Source organism: Sapajus apella, unplaced genomic scaffold (genome assembly GCF_009761245.1).
Source record: "Sapajus apella isolate SASKATOON/1434 unplaced genomic scaffold, GSC_monkey_1.0 scaffold103, whole genome shotgun sequence".
NCBI lineage: Eukaryota > Metazoa > Chordata > Mammalia > Primates > Cebidae > Sapajus > Sapajus apella.
The window spans coordinates 3,174,782-3,179,918 of record NW_022437043.1 but is presented as its reverse complement, the minus strand read 5'-3'; the positions used below and the strand labels follow the sequence as shown (position 1 = coordinate 3,179,918).

Sequence of the window (5,137 nt, the reverse complement as noted above, 5' to 3'; positions counted from 1 at the left end):
CAATATACCTTTACTGTCCTACCTCAGGGGTATATCAGCTCTGCGGCTTTGCGTCATAATCTTATTCAGAGAGACCTTGATCACTTTTTGCCTCCTTAAGATATCACACTGGTCCATGGGGGGAGGCCCTGGGCCTGGATCACAAAGCCATTTTTCCTCCTAGGCCTCTGGGCCTGTGATGGGAGAGGCTGCTAGTCTGACATGCCCTGGAGACATTTACACCATTGTCTTGGCTCTTTCTTTTACCTGTGCAAATGTCTGCAGCTGGGTAGAATTCCTCCCCAGAAAATGCATTTTCTTTTCTACACATGGTCAGGCTGCAAATTTTCCAAACCTTTATTCTCTGCTTCCCTTTTAAACGTAAGTTCCAATTTCAAACCATCTCTTTATGAATGCACATGACTGAATGCTTTCATAATCAGCCAGGTCCACTCTTGAATGCTTTGCTGCTTGGAAATTTCTTCCATCAGATAGCCTAAATCGTCTCTCTCAAGTTCAAAGTTCCACAGATCTCTAGAGCAGGGACAAAATGCTGCCAGTCTCATTGCTAAAGCATAACAAGAGTGACATTTGCTCTAGTTCTCAATAAGTTTCTCATCTTCATGTAAGAACACCTCAGCCTGGACTTCATTGTCCATATCACTATCAACATTTTGGTTAAAACCATTCAACAAGTCTCTAGAGGTTCCAAACTTCACAACAAGCTCTGTCTTCTTCTGAGCCCTCCAAGCTGCTCCAACCTCTGCCTATTACCAAGTTCCAAAGTCACTTCCCCATTTTTAGGTTATCTTTATAGCAGGACACCACTCTGCCAATACCAATTCTCTATATTAGTTCGTTTTTACACCGCTATAAAGGTATTACCCGGACTGGGTAATTTATAAACAAAAGACATTTGATTGAGTCACAGTTCCACATGGCTGGGGAGGACTCAGGAAATTTACAATTATGGCAGAAAGTGAAGGGGAAGCAAGGCATATTTGCATGGCAGCAGGAGAGCAAGAGCGCAGTGGAAACTGCTAAACACTTTTAAAGCATCAGATCTTAGAGAACTCACTATCACAAGAACAGCATGTGGGAAACTGTCCCTGTGATCCAATCACCTCCCATGAGGTCCCCCCCTTGACACATGGGGATTACAATTGAAGATGAGATATAGATGGGGACACAGAGCCAAACCGTATCAGTATTGTTCAAAGAAGAGAAGTTTTTGACATCCAATTTATCTCCTTTTTTTATTCTTTAGATTTATTTTTAAAATTTATTTTTAATTGACTAACAATTGTATATATGTAATTCAATGTGGTGTTTTGGTATATGTTTACAATGTGGAATGATTAAATTAAGCTAATTAACAAACCTATCACCTCACATACTTACAGAAATGTGGTGAAAACATTTAAAATCTACTCTTGTGGCTACTTTTATGTATGTAATACATTATTATTTATTATAGTCACCATTCTGTACAATAGATCACCAAAGCTTATTCCTCCTGTCTAACTGAAATTTTGATAAGCTTCTTCCATTTTCCCGTCAACTCCCATTCTGAGACTCTTGGAACCATCATTCTGCTCTCCACTTCTGTGAGCTCAGCTCTTTTAGATTCACTTATAAGTGAGATCATGTGGTATTTGTCTTTCTGTGCCTTGCTTATTTCACTTAACATAATATCCTCCAGGTTTGTCTGTGTTGTTGCAAATGACACAATTCCCCTCTTTTAAAGCCTGAATTGTATTCCATTTTGTATCTATTACATTTTTAAATTGTTTTACTTAAGAGTATCATGTTTTTTATATCTTATTAAAGAAATCTTTTCTTGTGTTTCCTCACAGACTATTCATAATTTTTGCTTTTATTTGAGGTTCATGATCCATTTCTAATTAATTTTTGTGTATGCTATAAAATAAAGATTGAGATTCTTTTTATTTCCATGTAGATTTCTAAGTTTTTCAGTACCATTTCCTGAAAAGACGATCCTATTCCTGCTTAATTACATTGCTCCCTTTTTAAAAAATAAATTAATTATATAAGCGTGGGTCTATTTCTATGCTCTCTATTCTATTGATAGGCCTGTCTGTCTCCATGCCAATACCACACAATCTTAATTACTAAAGAATAAAGCTTCCTAATAAGACTTGAAGTCAGTAGTTTAAGTCCATCAACTTTATTCTTCCTTTTCAAACCTTGTTTGGTTTTTGGTCGGCAGTTTATTAAATATACTACATTTGTTCTTTATTCTGTAATTTTAAAAATTATTCACACATAGACTTAGTAAAAATGCCCTTTATAGAAAACCGAATGCAAAACCCAAATGGAAATAAGAACACACATATTGCATACATATTAAAGTGCTGAAATGTTATGAATTAATTTAATCTGTACCTGTGCTTAATGAAGGTGATCATGAAGTATTAGGTGGTTTGATTTACTTAAATCTGACACCAGACCCTGACTTCAAAAGTGTTAATGTTGAAATGTAGATGCAAAACCATCTATTAACAAAATCATTTAATCTATTTAGTCTTTGTAAAAGAGAATAAAATGTTTTCCTTTTAAAGATACTTTTCTAAATCCATTGTCTATACACTCTTTCTCCCACTCAAAGAGTTAGTTGTGCAGACTACGGAGGCACAAAATCAATTCCTTAAAAAAAAATCCCAACAAACTAGAGCCTACTTAAAAAACATGTAAAGGGAGAATTTTAAGTAGCTACTACTGCAGAACTGGTTAAAAGTGAATACAGCTGAGTGACAGAATATACCTTTCCTCTGACAATATAGGTCCCCCCTTCTCTCTGGAAGAAACACATACCAGGGCATGGACTATATAACAGCATAAAATGCAAAGACAGAAACAAAGAAGTTTGCACGTTCTCTATATTTCTAGCTGTTGAGATAGTTTGTTTAAGAGCTGAAGTTACCTCTAGCGGCGAAACAAGAGCCAGCTACTAAGCAGCCAGAATCCTACAGTAATTGAATACATGACCATTTCTCTCTTGGCACGTTCTTTGTTCTCTTCCTCCAAATGTTGTAAGCGTCTATTTAGTTTGATTATCTGTCTTCTTAACGAAGCTGCATCTACAACAGTCATGTCATCCAAAGTTCCTTCAATTGTTGTATCTATGTTTGAAGTGCCGTACCTGATGTTGTCACGATGAGGATTATAAGTGGTACCCGCAGACCTGCTGGTACCAGGTGTGCGATCTTCATCTAGCGCATCCACGATATGCTGGTAAGCCCTACGAGTAGAAGACCGGATAAATGACAGGATGCCATGAACGGAGGAAAGATTAGTTCTATTTTCGGGTATCATCTTGGGAAGGCAGATCCAAGCTTCTTATGGTGATGGTGTCACGACGAAATCACTACTGATAACTGTCTGTTTCGGCCAACAACATTTTCAAAGAACAGTCTCTTTTTAGCTTGCCAACTGCACAGATTTCTTCATTTTGAAGGGTTGAAGGTCTTTCTAAATCCTGAAAATCTGGTGGTCTTTCACTGAAAGTACATGAAGTGGTGGTGTTAGTGCCAGAGGTTCAAAGGCAGTTGACTGAATAAGGTCAAGATCCACTGGTCTTCAAATCGGAATGTCTCCGTTGTTCTCTGCTGCAACAATCTTCTCCAGAACCCGCATCATCACATTAGCATTTAGAACTCCTTCTTGGAATTCTTGTGTCAGTTCACCATTTGATGGTGCTAACTTTAATTTTTTCTGGGACCCTCATTTGCTGACTAATATCTTTATTATATTCCATTTCATACTGAAATTGACTAATTTCTGCTATCTCAGCACCAGTAGGAGAAGGAAGTGCTTCCCTACTCACCAAATGTGTACCAGCTACTACTTGCTGTTTAGCACTGTCTGCTCCTGTGCTTCAATCATATTAAATGCTTTAACTCCATTCAAAGTTCATGTGCTGGGTTTAGAGCCACTTTTGTTCCCTCTGGGCCTGTAGAGAGTCCCCAGTGAGGGCTGCCACGGTGGGTGCTCTCAGAGGCCATCAGCAAAGCCTGCGGCAGACTAGGATATCCTCAGCTGGTTATTTTAGATACTTTATATTTTCCTATAAACATTAGAATAAGGTTTCCAACTTCTACGAAACAACTTGGTGGGATGTAGATTGCGATTACATAGAACATATCGATCTATCATCTATCTATCATCTATCTAGATATCCCTCTCTCCACCTCTATTCACTACTCACTATGACTACGTTTTCTTTACTGCATAACTGTGTTTCCCGCGGAATACTTTTCTTGTTTTGTTTCCTTAATTTTCTATGTATTTACACATACTTTTACTTCCAGACTTTTCTTCATTCCTTCTCTCAATAAATTTGAATACATTCGATATTTCATCAGTTTTGTCTTTTTATTTTTATTTATTTATTTATTGGAGACGGAGTCTCACTCTGTCACCCAGGCTGGAGTGCAATGGCATGGTCTTGACTCACTGCAACCTCCGCCTCCCGGGTTCAAGCGATTCTCTTGCCTCAGCCTCCTGAGTAGCTGGGATTACAAGAACCTGCTACCACGCCCAGCTAATTTTTGTATTTTTAGTAGAGACAGAGTTTCATCATGTTGGCCAGGCTGATCTTGAACTCCTGACCTTGTGATCTGCCCACCTCGGCCTCCCAAAGTGCTGGGATTACAGGCGTGAGCCACCACGCCCGGCTAGTTTTGTCTTTTTAAAGAGAAATCTCTCCTAACAAACCTCTGCTCTGCTTCAGTATAGACAGCTTTCTCCCTAGGCCTGTTGAACATTGTCATCTGATAATCTCCCTTTGCCACTATCTTGCTTTTTTTTTTTTTTTTTTGACACTTTCTTGACTTGGTTCTGTTGCCTTATATCTTCCACATACTCTAGTAGTTTCTCCAGAAAGAGGGCATGGGAAGTAAAATTTTTAAGACTATATATATATATGTAAAAATATATATGTTGGTGTTTTTTTTTGAGAGAGAGTCTCGCTCTTTTGCCAGGCGCCAGGCTGGAGTACAGTGGTGCGATCTCGGCTCACTGCAACCTCTGTCTCCTGAGTTCAAGCGATTCTTCTGCCTCAGTCTCCTGAGTAGCTAGGATTACAGGCATGAGCAACCATGCCTTGCTAATTTTGTAATTTTTTAGTAGAGTTGGG

At 38.6% G+C, this 5,137-nt stretch overlaps 1 pseudogene; it reads right to left on the bottom strand.

The window, feature by feature from the left end:
* Window positions 1–2,862: 2,862 nt before the first annotated feature.
* On the bottom strand, window positions 2,863–3,834 carry LOC116536705 (annotated as a pseudogene).
* Between the last annotated feature and the right edge of the window lie 1,303 nt (window positions 3,835–5,137).